Raw genomic sequence first — 16,671 nt, forward strand, 5'->3', positions numbered from 1 at the left:
TGAAGATGCGAGAGATTTAATTTCACCCCACCTTGATACTTTGGTAATTTCTGTTATGATTAATCATTGTAGAATTAAGAATGTTGTTGTTGATCCAGGTAGTTCAGCCAATGTCATTCAACGAGGGGTCATTGAACAACCAGAAATGATGGGTGATCTAACACCGTCCGCAAAAGTACTCAGTGGATTCAATAAAGCAAGCGAAACGGCGAAGGGGGAGATCATATTATCAGTTGATGCAGGAGGTGTGATAAAAATACAAGGTTTTTACGTTGTAAATGGTGGCATGGAATGCAATGATATATTTGGGAGGCCTTTGATTCACGATATGAAGGAAGTGCCTTTGACACTACTTGTCACGCCCCGAACCATGGCCTGGGCGTAACACGACACTCAGTGCCTGACTGCATGTGACCGAGCGAACCACATGGCTTGCTGAATCATCATGAGGCATACATGAGTGGAATTATAAAATGAAGTGCATGATGAGCTTTTGTAAAGCATATTAAGTCATAATATTAAACACAAGTACTTGGTTAAGTCATGAATGCGGACAATATCATAAATGAGCCAAACCGGCTAACCAACTCTGAAGTCTAGCATGACACTTGTCTTGTCTATGAAACTTCTAACATGAGTCTGAAACACGTAACATACTTGCTGGGACAAGGCCCCCAGCACACCTTTAGATGCAAAACTAAATAAAGAAAGACAATGCCTAAACCCCGAATGAGATAGGGCTCACCAATAAGCTGGTACGTGCAAATCCTACTGAGCAGATGTGGCGTCCTGTAAATCCGTACCTGCATTGTGAAATGCAAGCCCCGGGCAATAAAAGGGGATGTCAGTACATTGAATGTACTGGTATGTAAAGCAACTGAATGAAATAACATGGGACATGAAAATAACATAACAGAGACTGAGCTGAAACATGATCATGAACATGAGTACATATACATATATAACATGCGTAAAGTATCGTGAGTAGGGAGAGCAGTAAATATAACCGACAACATGGTCTGGTACTTGCGTCCTACTAGCAGAACACTCATACCTTGCCAGGGACATGAGATATAATAATATTATGAAAGGATCCAGTCATTATGAGAGATCGTCCTAAGCATGGATGGAGCGATCCTCATCCTACGGTGGCTACGTAGTTTCAGGCTATTTGAAGCCTTCTCGGTAATTAATGCAACTCCCAAAAACATGAACATGTAAAAATAAGTGGCACTTGCTGCCCATGGTTTCATGAATCATAACTTGCTTGTACGTGGATATCATGAATTATAACTTGCTTGCATGAACTTGTAAAACATAGTGTTTTCTTGAAAAATATCATAGCATATCATAACTTGCATGTAAGAACCCATGGAATAAGGTATATGGGTTTTCATGGATTACAGACTGATTCTCAATAATCATATGGAGTTATTAAGAACACAATGATAGAATAATAGGAATTCATACATAATATAATCATGGACATGGACCTAGGGTTGTTATGAGCATGGTATAGAAACCCTAGTTTTCGTAAAGATTCATACTTTATGGATTAAGAGGCATGGGGAAGAACAATTATGTTCCCACACATAGATAGTAACTCCACATACCTGGTAATGCTCCAAACTTGAATTAAAGACTTTAACTTTGAAGAAGATTTCCAAAATCTTGAATCTTGAACCCTTGAGATGGGTTTTCTTGAAAACCCTAGGTTAGGAATGATGATTTCTTGTTTAGATTACAAGGATATATATTAGAATTGACTTGGAATGATTATAATAGGCTTACCTTGGTGTTCTTGAAGATGGGAGAGAATAGAAGGTCGTTCTAGGGCTTGGGGGTGTGAAGAATGAAGTGAAAAAGCCTTAAAACGAAGTTTTAAAATTGCTGTCGGACCCATTTTACAGCCCATAAAAGTTTTACGGACCATATATCCCACCATAAATCAATTACAGTGATTTGGGCTTTCTGGATGAATTTTACGGCCTAAATATACGGCCAGTATAATTTTCACGGCCCGTATATCCACCGTAAATCGGTAGAACACTGTTTTAGTAAAACGGGCATAACATTTTGTACAGATGTTTGTTTGACCTCTATAATATACCGTGGGAAAGGTATTTCAAATATCTACAACTTTCAAGAAGGAAAGTTTCCCAAATTCCTTACATATTTTTACGTATACTCATTTTAATTGAGACGTGGTGCAAACTCACTTGAAAACACGCTCCGTAGGGTAGCTTCCGACTTTCCTTTGCTCAAGGACTCTTCTCATGTATTGATTGGGTTTCAAACTCCATTTATACACTACTCAAATTGGGTTCATTATACCCCTGTCTTATGAGTAAAATCTTAGCCCGAATGCACGAGGTGTTACAATATCTCCCCCTTGGGATCATTCGTCCTCGAATGATGGGTTATGGTTAAGAATGCAGCTGGACATAACTTGAATATATGAACATGAAGAAACATGACATGGAACATGGAAAACTGACATGACATAGTTTCATGAAAACATGAGTGCTAAAACATGAGACATGAATAGAGAATACATGAACTTGAACGTGAAACGTGAGGCATGAATACATAAGGGACATGACATGAATACTAAAGGTAGTTACCTTGAAGTCTATCTGCTTGCTCTTCAAACAAGTGAGGATATCTGGATTTCATGTCTTCTTCAGCTTCCTATGTAGCCTCTTCAACTTTCTGCCTCCTCCATAAGACCTTTACTGAGGCTACTTCCTTAATTCTCAACTTGCGGACTTGACGATCAAGAATGGCTACGGGGATCTCCTCATAGGTGAGGCCATCCTTAACTGTTATAGTATCAGTAGGAACAACGAACGACGAGTCTCCTACACACTTCCTCAACATGAATACATGAAACACTGGGTGAACAGTAGCCAACTCTTGTGGCAACTCAAGTTCATAAGCTACTAGTCCGACCTTTCGTGAAATTCTGTAAGGTCCAATATATCTGGGACTAAGCTTCCCTTTCTTCCCAAATCTCATAACACCCTTCATAAGTGAGACTTTAAGGAACACCCAATCATTAACTTGAAATTCTAAGTCCCTTTGCCTCACATCTGTGTAAGACTTCTGGCCACTCCGAGATGTTTTCAAACGCTCTTGAATCAACTTGACTTTCTCCATTGCCTGATAGACCAAATCTGGCCCTAACAACTCTGCTTCACCAACTTCGAACCAACCAATTGGTGACCTACACCTTCGCCCATACGGAGCTTCAAATGGTGCCATCCCAATACTAGCATGATAACTGTTATTATAAGAAAACTCAATGAGAGGCAAGTGATCATCCCAATTACCTTTGAAATACAAGACACATGCTCTCAACATGTCCTCCAGAGTCTGAATAGTACGTTCTGCCTGGCCATCTGTCTGCGGATGAAAAGCTGTGCTGAGGTTCACCTTGGTACCCAATCCTTTCTGAAAGGATTTCCAGAAGTTTGCAATGAACTGAGCACTACGATCTGAAATAATGGACACTGGGGTCCCATGCAATCTGACAATTTCATTAACATACAGCTTGGCATAATCTTCTGCTGAATATGTGGTCTTGACTGGTAAAAAGTGCGCCGACTTAGTAAGCCTGTCAACGATCACCCAAATAGAGTCATGTCTCCTAGCTGAACGAGGTAGACCTGATACAAAGTCCATATTGATCATTTCCCATTTCCAGATAGGAATATCAATATTTTGAGCCAAGACACCAGGCCTCTGGTGTTCGTCTTTCACTTGCTGACAATTCGGACACTTAGCTACAAAATCTGCTACATTTTTCTTCATATCATTCCACCAATAAATCTCCTTAAGATCATGGTACATCTTAGTGGAACCTGGGTGAATGGAATACCTGGAGTTGTGAGCTTCTGACATGATTCGTTCTCTGAGCCCATCTACATATGGAACACATAATCTGCCTCGGTACCTTAAGGTACCATCATCTCCCCCTTGTTCAAAATCCATCGTCTTATGCTTATGAATCCCCTCTCTCAGCTGCAACAAGTAGGGATCACTAAACTGTTTCTCTTTGACTTCAACCACTAGGGAGGAAAGGGCTCTATTCTGAACAACCACGCCGCTATCCTCGGAGTCTAAAAGTCGAACTCCAAGACTAGCCAAACGGTGAACTTCCTTGGTCATAACTCTCTTATCTGCATCAACGTGGGCTAAACTCCCCATGGAGTGCCGACTAAGAGCATCGGCTATAACATTCGCTTTCCCCGGATGATAGAGAATATCCACATCATAATCCTTAAGCAATTCGAGCCATCTCCTCTGCCTAAGATTCAGCTCCCTTTGCTTGAAGATATACTGCAGGCTTTTATGATATGTGAAAATATCAACATGCACTCTATACAAGTAATGACGCCATATCTTAAGTGCAAAAACTACAGCTGCCAACTCTAGGTCATGAGTCGGATAATTCTTTTCGTGAACCTTGAGCTGACGAGATGCATAAGATACAACCTTACCATACTACATTAAGACACATCCGAGACTAACTCCCGAAGCATCACAATAAACCACGAACCCTTCGGTTCCTTCTGGTAGCATCAAAACTGGAGCAGAAGTCAATCTCTTCTTCAACTCTTCAAAGCTTCGCTCAAATGACATAACAAGAAATTCAAAATGGCCATAATGGGTTCTGAAAGCGGTCTTCAGAATATCAACTTCCTTAACCTCTAACTGATGATAGCCTGATCTGAGGTCAATCTTGGAATAACATTGGGTGCCCTGAAGTTGGTCAAATAAGTCATCTATTATAGGAAGAGGGTACTTGTTCTTAATGGTGACCTTGTTCAACTGACGGTAGTCTATACACATACGTAAGAAACCATCCTTCTTTTGGACAAATAAGACTGGCGCACCCCAAGGTGAAACACTGGGCCTAATAAACCCCTTGTCAAGAAGATATTTCAACTGGGCTTTTAACTCTTTTAACTTTACTGGAGCCATTTATATGGCGGAATAGATATTGGCTGAGTATCGGGAAGTAGATCAATTCCAAATTCAATCTCCCTGTTAGGAGGGACTCCTGGAAGATCTTCGGGAAAGACCTCTGGAAATTCATTTACAACTGGGACGGACTGGAGTGTTGGAGTCTGGGCGTTTGAATCCTTGACTCGAACTAGGTGGTAGATATAACCTTTGGAAATCATTTTTCTGGCTTTTAGGTAAGAAATAAATCTATCCCTGGGTACTACAGAATTACCCTCCCATTCTATGACTGGCTCATTAGGAAACTCGAATCTTACAACTTTAGTTCTACAATATACTGTGGCATAACATGAAGCTAACCAGTCCATACCCATGATCACATCAAAGTCTACCATCTCTAACTCTGCTAAGTCAGCTATAGTTCTACGGTGATGGACTAAAATTGCACAACCCCTATAAATATGCCTAGCTATGACTAACTCTCCTACTGAGGTGGACACTTCAAAGGGTTCAGGCAACTTTTGCGGTTCAAACCCAAATTTCTTAGCAGCAAAAGGGGTTACATAAGATAAGGTGGATCTTGGGTCAATAAGGGCATATACTTCACAAGTGAAAACTGTGAGTGTACCTGTGACAACATCTGTTCTAGCCTCTGTATCTGTCACGACCCGTCTAAAGGGCCGCGATGAGCACCCGGTGCTAGCCCACTCGGGCACCCCTTAACTCACTTTTATGCTTACATCTAAGTGAGCCACACAATTAAACATATAAATCTATTCGTTCATCATGCTAGTCCATTGGACGACAAGGCCTTTATATAATGGTTGGCATCTATGCCACATCAACGTACATGAGCCGACAAGGCTATCAAAATGATATACAAAATATGGGCCGACAAGGCCAGACATATCTAACCATATACAAGTGACTACGAGCCTCTAAGAAGAGTATAACATATCACATGAGCGGGACAGGACCCCGCTGTGCCCATGATTATGTACACAAAAGAATAAGTACCCAAAAGCTATGGCTCCGAATGAAATGGAGCTTCGCTAGGTGGTCTCTAAGAATACCGCTATGGATCAAGCCTGTCTCCCTATGCACCTACGGGCATGACGCAGCGTCCACAAACAAAAGGACGTCAGTACGAAGAATGTACTGAGTATGTAAGGCATAGTCAATATCAATATAGGAGCATAGATAGCAACATAAGAAATAGCATAGGATGGGAGATGGCAATATCATCGTCATATGCACTTACTTACCTTTCATAGGAACTTTCCCTTGCTAATACGTATTTGTGTACATACCTCACTATCCGTACTCCACCATAATACCCGTACTATATTTGTGCTCGTATTCGTATACATGCCCTCATTCACATTCATATACATGGTCATATCATATTCGTAATCATACCATATACATAATCATGTCATACACATAGCATTTACATAGCATACCCGACCACGTATGATCAGTGTTTCATACATATCCTTATATAACATACCCGACCATGTAGGATCGATGTTTCACGTACCCGATCATATATGGGCTCGGTGATCATACATTCCTGGCCAACCAAGGCTCAGTGTTACACGTACCTGGCCCTACCAAGGCTCGGTGTTGTCCATACCCAACTGCAGTGGTGTGCGCGCGTTACGTAAATATACATACATATACATCTATACATATACTACCCGGCCATATAAGCTCGGTGTTCCATAATAGCCATACATATACACAATAGCTCATAAGCATCTTTACTTTTAACCCCATTATCATAATCGTCATCGTTATTATCATTATAGCCATCATCAATACCATTATCACTATCATCATCATTCATTTCATCTACCTTAATAGGCCTACTCGTCATGCGAGGAACTTAGTACAATCGTAGCGTATCAAGAATCGTGAGCTTACAAGTTCGGAAGATCAAATCATTTGAAAGACAACATACTCGTATAAAGGATTTAGATGTTTGGCCAAAGAACCATGCCTTATGAAAGAAGGGTTAGCCTTACATACCTTTTCCAATCAACTATTTTACACTTGCGCGTTCTCCTCCAATGCTAGCGTTTCTACCTTCATTAAAGCCATACTATCATTAGAATCGATAGTTAACATATATGACTAAAACTAGAGAAAATCGGACAGCATCTCCTCCGTAACGTATCTCAACTCCCAAACGTCAATAATAAATTCACGATGCCATAACAATAGCCATTACTCAGTCACATTATCCATATTTCTAGACTTACATTCAATTCATCCATAACCATGGCCATAGCACACACGACGTCCATTTACATACATTGTTCATCTCATGTTCTCAACATCATTTATATTGTATTTACATCACAATACATCAAGGCCCATAGCTCAATTCATACTATTTCTCAAAATGACACTATTCCATATTCATGACTCATTTTTCTATACTCTTCTACAATCCAAGTATTTCAACTCTTAACTACCTTAAACAACATAGAAATATCATGAATCTTACCTTAAATGTTGTAGGAACAAGCTTTAGTTGATAATACTCCACTTTGAGCAAAACCCTAGTTTATCTCCATTTGGATTTCTTGACCTTGGGTGATCTTGATGGTTTTCTTACAATTAATTCCCTTGATTTATGTTGTTGATCACCAAATATCCTTGAATTCTTGTGGAATATATGTAGAGAGATGTTTTAGAGAGAAGGGGTGTGATGTAGAAGTGAAATGAAATAAGCCTTGGTCCCCTTATTTAATGACTTAAAAATCTGATTTGAAGTGCACAGTGGTCGTAAACTTGGTTTACGGTCCGTATTCCAGTTTACGGACCGTCCTTCGTGGTCGTATTTAATCATAACAGAACTAGAAACTCAGGCTGGGACATGGTGATTTACGATCATGGTTTACGGGCCGTAAACCACTTTACGATCCGTATTCCAGGTCGTATTTAACCATTGATCATTTGGCAGAAAGTTTGAAGTTTTGGAAGCCACAATACGACATGGCAGTTTACGGACCGTATACCACTTTACGGTCTGTATTTTATTTTACGACCACTGGCCAGAATGCAAACTTGCAACTTTTCACATTTCCAAAACCTATAATTATTCATTATCGAGCATAACTTCTCTCTTATTGCGATTGCCTTCGTAATCTCACTTAGGGTCGTCAAATGTTATTTCTTACTCGCGGAAACATCGTACGCTCGTACTCATCACTAGTTCATTCACTTGCGTGCCAATAGAAGATTTTTTCGAGGTGTAACAGTATCCTGACGACCTGTCAATGCATACAAACGGTTCTGACCACCGCCTGTATTGTCGGACCTTGCTGTTCCACTCCCCTGCTGGGCCTGATTGTGATGAGGAGCTGCTGAATTTATGGACTGTGCCACGTTACCTCCAGTACCTTGCCTAGCTGACGGACAATCTCTCTGCATGTGGCCCTTCTGGCCGCAACCATAGCATGCATCTGTACCCATACTACACTCACCTAAGTGTCTCTTGCTACACTTGATGCAAGCTGGAATAGTATAGGCTGACTGACCCACACTAGTCTGAGAATAGGAACTCGATGGTTTGAAGTTCTGCTTCTTGACATTTCGGAACTTAGGGACTGGGGCACTAGCTGTAGATGGAGCGGGTCCTGCTGACCTGTTCTTAAAGAACTTGTCACGACCCAACCCCGTGGGCCGTGACTGGTGCCCGAGATGGACACCCGTACATACCTACTTACCAGATTTTACTTGCGTTTACATATTAAGGGTTTCGTGCATACAAAACCATATACATATCACTTAAGTCGTCGATTACATTATAACACCTAAATAAATCAAGTTATCGTAGTATATAAGAAAGCCGGACGCAAACCATACATACATCACAGATTTAATGCGACCCATGACCCACATATATGTCTACAAGCCTCTACAAACCATAACAGAAACATATGTCGAGACAGGGCCCCGCCGTGCCCCTGAATAGTCACATACACATAAATATGTACAACGGAAAGATCTGTACCAAAAGTGTGGGCTCCGGATCAAAGGAGCACTCCAAGTAGCAGAACGACACCCTAGATTGGCGGATCGCCACAATAAGTGTCTGTACCTGCGGGCATGAAACGCAGCCCCCGAAGAAAGAGGGTCAGTACGGAATATGTACTGAGTATGTAAAGCATGAAGTACAGAAAACAGAACCAGAACCATAACCGAAACAACGGTACAAATATAAGTACATTACCCAGATTACCAAAGCGCTGTTTTACCCAGTCACAAATCATATATGCAGATATCATATGTCAGAAAAGTGCAAACTCGGAATATCAGAATGATTGTTTCCACACGCGGATCGTATATGCCGAGGTCTTATGTCAGAAAAAGTACGGATCCGGAGCGTCAGAATATTTGCTTTCCAGACACAGATCATGTATGCTGATATCGTATGTCAGGAGAAGTACAGTGGATACAGAATGCCAAAATGCTTACTTTCCGAACACAAACCAAACATATCAGAATCATATATCATATATACACATATAACAGATCCCGGCTCTCCTGGTAAGGGACGCGGTGGACAGAATCATGTAACAGATCCCGACCCTCTGGTAAGGGACGCGGTGGACAGAATCATCAGATGCCAAAATCGGATACCATATATGCATGTAACAGATCCCGGCCCTATAGTGAGGGACGCGGTGGACAGAGTAATCAATGCATGTCAGAATCATGTACCATATATACAGATAACAGATCCCGACCCTCTATTGTGGAACGCGGTGAACAGAATCATCATGTGCTATCCTGGCCGCCATCCCCATATCATCATATACAGACATACATATAACAGAACCCGGCCGCAAGGGAGAGGGACGCGGTGAACAATGCAGAGGAAGATGCACGATAACATAACAGAACCTGGCCCGGGCGCAGTGAATAACATACTGAGGCTTGCACGAACAGAGCAGTGAGAAACCATATGCACACATATCCAGACTCGACAGATACATACACTTACCGACATTTGAAGATCATAAACATGTTCTGAACCGATCGGAGTAAGTATGTGAAAGTTACGGACATTCTTTTTATCACAAAACTTTTACGGACATTCAAAACAAATCCGAGATCACTTACGGAAGTTAGGGATATCCAGACTTACAGAAATATTTAGGAACAAAATTCTTTATGCTTATCTTGTTATTCATTCATATAATAAGCTCCATTATGTCGAGCGTACTCATATCGAATGTGAACAAAAATCGTGGACAACTCGGAAATATCTCAAATAGGGCTTCAAAAGTCATAGCTACGTATTAAAACTATATGCATGTAACTGAATAAATAAATTCCAAGACTCGATGGACAAATATATTCACGACATCCGAAGGCTCAGAAATCAGTTTCGGGTCAATCGGGTTAGTATGCGAAAGTTACAAATTTTCGTAGTACGGAACCTTCCGACAATATTTCATAAGTCATACTTGGAAATTCGGGTATCTTTCATATTAGAAGACTTTCAAACATCATTATGGATCACGTTTTCATATTAGGAAACTTGCAGATAACATTATGGATCAAATCAAATGGGGACTTTAAGACCATATTTTCATATCGAAGCATTCATCAAAGACTTTAGTTATCTCGGTTAGCATTCGAACAACATTCGGAAACATAACGACTAGAATCTTCAAACATCATAAATGCGTATCAAGCTATATAGAATGGCTTATGGAAGTCGAAGATGTTGGCCAATCTAGTGGCTCCAAGAATGGGATTTTCTTTATAAGCATACATATACCTTTTTGTCCATTTCAAAGGGATCATGCCAAAAGAAGGAAAGGTAATCTTTACATACCTAGATCGCTCGCTAGACAACTCCCGACTCAAGTCCCGGGCTCTCCAATATCTACAATAACGTTATCAATTGCCAAACATTAGCTACAAGTACATAGAAATTCAATTCTAACTAGTACTTGTCTACAAAAATTTCGGCAGCATCTCCCCTGTAAATTCAACATCCCCGAGAATTTAACTCGGCCAAATTCATCAACAACCATACCAACAATACCAACAACCATACCAATAACATCAACAACCATTTCAAAACACATTCTAACATTAGTAACCTTCCTTTCAACATAATTCATCACTATTTAATTTAACTTCGTACATTCAAGCCAAGATCGACACTTACATATTCACTACTAATTCAAGATCATTCAAATACAATTCAAAAGCATTTCATACAATTCTACAAAATATTCAACAATCCCACCAAAAACGATACTTCACCCGAAACCTCCAATCTTCGACACGAACATTCACAACACATTTTTATCTTCCAATTTCATCAACAACAACAACCATTTGCACCTTGACAACTCCATTCCCATAATTACATAAAACTATTATAAAAATCACATAATTTCCTACAACAACTTAACAACCAATTTTCATGCCAACTTGAACTATTATTCTTCCATTTACATCACAAGGCCACAACAACATAATTTAACATACTAAATAAATTTCATTCTTCCCCCCTTCACTATACCCACACACGGCCACACACCCACACACTCAAAACACACAAATTTCATACTTTACATTCATTTCCATATACTACAATATATATATATATAATTCTTCCAAGACAAAAAGAGTAGAATCTTTACCTTTTCCAAATTTTCCGCTTGCCAACAAAAGTACTTTCTTGCCTCAAAATTTATATCACGTTGAAGAGGGTCTTGAGCTTAGTAGGAATTCAAGAAAATTATAATTTTTGGACCCAAGATTGATGGCTCAATTTTTTTCTTCTTTTCTTCTCCTAGGGCCGAAACCCCCTCTCTCTCTTGCTCTTAATTTTTTTGTTCTTGAAGCTTCTTGAACAAAATGAATACTTGTGGCCCTTTTCTCTTATTTAACACATGGATTAAATTTTTATGGGCTTGGGCCAATTTTTGGTTGCTATGACCGGCCACCCACATGGGTTTGGGCCTCTTTTCCTTCTTTTTTTTTGTGATTTTTCAAGCCCAACTTCTTATAACTAATATTTGAAATTCATGAAACTAGTTTCCGAAATTCCAATTTTGCCCTTAGCCTTCCTCGATATTTCCGTCTCAATATTTTTCATAAACAACATATATATTAAATAAAATCAAAATATTGCCGTATCTCTTACAAGTCACAATTTTTCCAAATTTTCCGAATGTGCAAAATTACGGGATATAACAGAACTGCCTACCTCCTCCCTGACTAAAGTTACCTGAAGATTTATCCCTCTTGTTGAATTCTTTATCCTTTTGTTTCTGCAGAGCTTCCTCTTCCTTCAGTTCAGCTTCATTACCTTGCACAAATGCCAAGATCTTAGAGATAGTCATCTTATCATTCCGAGCAGCAGTTTTGGCATCTCTATACAATTCGGGTTTCAAACCCAGTACAAATCTTCTAACCGTTGCCCTCATGTCGGGAACCATGTGAGGAGCATATCTGGACAACGAAATAAATTTGAGATAATACTCTTGAACGGTCAAGTTACCCTGCCTCAACCTCTCAAATTCCATAACCTTTGCTTCCCGGACCTCAATAGGCATGAAGTGGTCAAGGAAAGCGTCAACGAACTCGTCCCAAGTAGCAGAAGATGCATCCTCCCCTTGAGATTGTTCCCATGTCTCATACAAAATATGAGCAACATCCTGCAGCTGAAAAGCACCAAACTTTGCTGCCTCTGTCTCAGTGACATGCATAATACGAAACACTTTCTGCAGACCATCAATATAGTTCTGCGGATCCTCCTCAGCCTTAGTCCTTGTGAAAGTTGGAGGTTTCATCTGCAAGAATTCCTGAGTTCTTGAACTGTTTGACCCGCCACTAGCACCTGAGTTAGGGGCCAATTCTTGTCGCTGCAGATGGTTGGCAACGATTTGAGTAAACAGCTGGATGGCTCCTCTAACGTCCATGTCCGACTTGATAGGAGGTGTAGCTGTAGGAGCAGTTGGGACTGCTGGTTCTGAAGCAGTTGTCTGGGTCGGAATGTCTTCTTCTTGAGCTGCCTCAGTAGTAGCCCTCCGGCTAGTAGCTGTAGTCTTCCTGGTGTATTTCCTTTTTGCAGGCATTTTCTGAAATACGAAATTCGCACGAGTTAGAAGGATTCCTGAAGTACTACTCTAACTGCACGATCTAGAGTATGAAAGAAGTGAGAAAATCCTGAATGTCTTGGTGGTCAACTGTTTATATGTATGGCACCCTCACACATATAAAAGTGACCCCACTGGACACTTTCATAGACTCCCTAAAGACACTTGAACCTAGGCTCTGATACCAAGCTTTGTCACGCCCCGAACCATGGCCTGGACGCAACACGGCACTCGGTGACTGCATGGATATCATGAATTATAACTTGCTTGCATGAACTTGTAAAATATAGTGTTTTCTTGAAAAATATCATAGCATATCATAACTTGCATGTAAGAACCCATGGAATAAGGTATATGGGTTTTCATGGATTACGGACTCATTCTGAATAATCATATGGAGTTATTAAGAACACAATGATAGAATAATAGGAATTCATACATAATATAATCATGGACATGGACCTAGGGTTGTTATGAGCATGGTATAGAAACCCTAGTTTTCGTGAAGATTCATACTTTATGGATTAAGAGGCGTGGGGAAGAACAATGATGTTCCCACACGTAGATAGTAACTCCACATACCTGGTAATGCTCCAAACTTGAATTAAAGACTTTAACTTTGAAGAAAATTTCCAAAATCTTGAATCTTGAACCCTTGAGATGGGTTTTCTTGAAAACCCTAGGTTAGGAATGATGATTTCTTGTTTAGATTACAAGGATATATATTAGAATTGACTTGGAATGATTAGAATAGGCTTACCTGGGTGTTCTTGATGATGGGAGAGAATATAAGGTCGTTCTAGGGCTTGGGGGTGTGAAGAATGAAGTGAAAAAGCATTAAAACAAAGTTTTAAAGTTGCTGTCGGACCCATTTTACGGCCCATAAACGTTTTACGGACCATATATCCCACCGTAAATCAATTACAGTGATTTGGGCTTTCTGGACGAATTTTACGGCCTAAATATACGGCCAGTATAATTTTCACGGCCCGTATATCCACCGTAAATTGGCAAAACACTGTTTTAGTAAAACGGGCATAACATTTTGTACAGATGTCTGTTTGACCTCCATATATTATACCGTGGGAAAGGTATTTCAAAGATCTACAACTTTCAAGAAGGAAATTTTCCCAAATTCCTTACATAGTTTTACGTATACTCATTGTAATTGAGACGTGGTGCAAACTCACTTGAAAACACGCTCCGTAGGGTAGCTTCCGACTTTTCTTTGCTCAAGGACTCTTCTCATGTCTTGATTGGGTTTCAAACTCCATTTATACACTACTCAAATTGGTTTCATTATACCCCTGTCTTATGAGTAAAATCTTAGCCCGAATGCACGAGGTGTTACAACTCAAGCAGATAGAATTTCCAACATCGGATGAAATTGGATGCATCCGAGAAACGGTTAGCGCTGGAAGGAATATTCGGCATCAAGATTGCTAAGAAAAATGGAGTGAAACCAATGAAGTGTAAGGTGTCAGTAGTCGAAAAAGAAAAGAAAGTCACGATTTGTCCGTTACTTTAAAAAAAAAAAAAAAAGGTTACCGGACCATGTGGTCTGGTATCGCCGAAGGAAAATTGGGTATTACAGGAAAGCTACCCATAATAGCAGGGACTCAAAAAGCGACCTGAAAAGAAAGCTTAAAATTGGAAAGAGCTACTATAGCAGCAAAGAGGAAGTTCGCATCACGTTTTTTGAAGTGGAGTTAAATTTATGGTATGTTTTCTGATTTAGTAAGGTTGTTCTGTTTTAGCACTAACGTTTGTTGCAAGTAAAAAATGGTTTGTCTTTCCACGGAAAAGGAAAGCACTTGAAAGCATGAGAAGATCGTTCCCAAAATACTGAAAATACGTGCTGCACTCTTTTTCCCTTCGATCGATTTTTATCGCAAAAAGGGTTTTTCCGGCGAAGTTTTTAATGAGGGCGCAAATAAAACGTATTATTTTTTTTTGAAATCGGTAAAGTAACATAAAACGTATTACTCTAAATGGAGAAATAATCAGAACAAATGAATTCCAAGGAAAAACCAGCGAAGAAGGGATTGGTGGATGTGCCAGAGATTGCTCATTCGGTGTCAGAGATAAAGTCAAGAGGCTGAACTCAAATAGAATACTAGGGACTGCCGAAGAAAGGGTCAAGTGATGCCCAAGTTTCTTATACAAGCATTGGAGGATTTTCCTTTGAAAATAGCGTTGTAATACTGGGGACTGATTGTTAGGCTCGAAACCGGTTAAAAAGAAATTCGGGACAGTCTAAGTCAACCCCCTTGATTTAATGTAATCATTGTCATGAATCGACAGAGAGAAATTCATCAGTCAAATAGACTTTTTCTCCACAAATGTTATGCTACGATTTAGAATTATATGTACTCGGGCGTTTTGAAATGCTATCAGGGTAAACAAATTATCGAATGTAAAGCTTACATTCTAACCAGTGTTTTAAAAGGCAAATTTAGGACTAGCCCCGGGGCTCGCTTCAGGGCGGGGCTTAATTCCTATGACGATTACGCCCTAAGCGCCGTAAACACGCCTAACGCCCAACGCTCGGGGCTCGCGTAACATTTCTTACACAAATTATATGTTAAATTCCTTAATCAAAATCGTTGACCCTCATAATTTTTAACAAATGAATGATACTTAATAGTTTTTCATCTATAGAAATAAGAAGATTGGGTGTAACTCAAATAACAAGTCGTAGTATTGCATATTTACTATTTCAGACCATCGTGAGGGGGAATATAATTTAATAATTTAAAAAATAATACATAGCCGAATTGTATATTTTCACTTGTAATTGTTCTTTTGTCCTATATATCAAAATTATCATATATTATTATTTCGCTATTTGAAAGTAATTTTATTTTTATTCATGAAGGAGTTACATTTTAATTATAATATTGATAAATTTTATTGATTATTTTCTTGTAGGGAGATAAAATGAATAGTTTGATAGTAATATTGTTTTAAGAAATTGTGGGTTTTTTATTGTTTGAAAGTTAAGATGTTAGAATTGATTTGCATTTCATAATAGCTTTTATTTCATTGTATTATTTATACTTGTAAAAGTATTTTATATATAATTACAAGTTGTAAGTGGGGTATAATGAATTATTTTGATTATTTTTTTATGAGGATCAAGTCGGAAATATAGCGTTACGCGTGGCACGAAGGAAGATAGACACGTGACAGGCAAGGTTGAAAAATGGCGTGATGATTGATTGAGTCTGAAGGGAACGATTTCATGCGGACCCGGAGCGAGTGTTACAAAGCAATTGATACGGGTCATTTATGAATATCAAACGTTACGCGACTGGTCCAGATTTAGAGCTGGACGTTACACTTCTATATTTAAGTGACATTTATTGGTTATTATTGCTCATTGTTGAGCACGATTTACAGCTCAGTGCTAGTGATTATCACCTATAATAGGAGCTTAAGCTCAATATAGTAGGCATCCATCTTTTACGGCATAATAATCTACGTATTCTGTTATAAGCAAAAATTGTTGTTCTTTTGTTATTCTTTTAGTACCGAGTTTATAAAAATTCTTGAAGGCTAAGTG

The 16,671-nt window shown here is 39.4% G+C and overlaps 1 long non-coding RNA gene across 1 annotated transcript in view; it reads right to left on the reverse strand.

The window, feature by feature from the left end:
- Window positions 1-555: 555 nt before the first annotated feature.
- The window catches only part of LOC132617206 (uncharacterized), a 28,410-nt gene continuing 12,294 nt past the window's right edge, over window positions 556-16,671 (reverse strand). The window contains exon 3 of the long non-coding RNA XR_009573678.1: window positions 556-803. This is a non-coding gene — a long non-coding RNA (uncharacterized LOC132617206). The remainder of the gene's footprint in view (window positions 804-16,671) is intronic.

This window comes from Lycium barbarum, chromosome 11 (assembly GCF_019175385.1).
Source record: "Lycium barbarum isolate Lr01 chromosome 11, ASM1917538v2, whole genome shotgun sequence".
Classification (NCBI taxonomy): Eukaryota; Viridiplantae; Streptophyta; class Magnoliopsida; order Solanales; family Solanaceae; genus Lycium; species Lycium barbarum.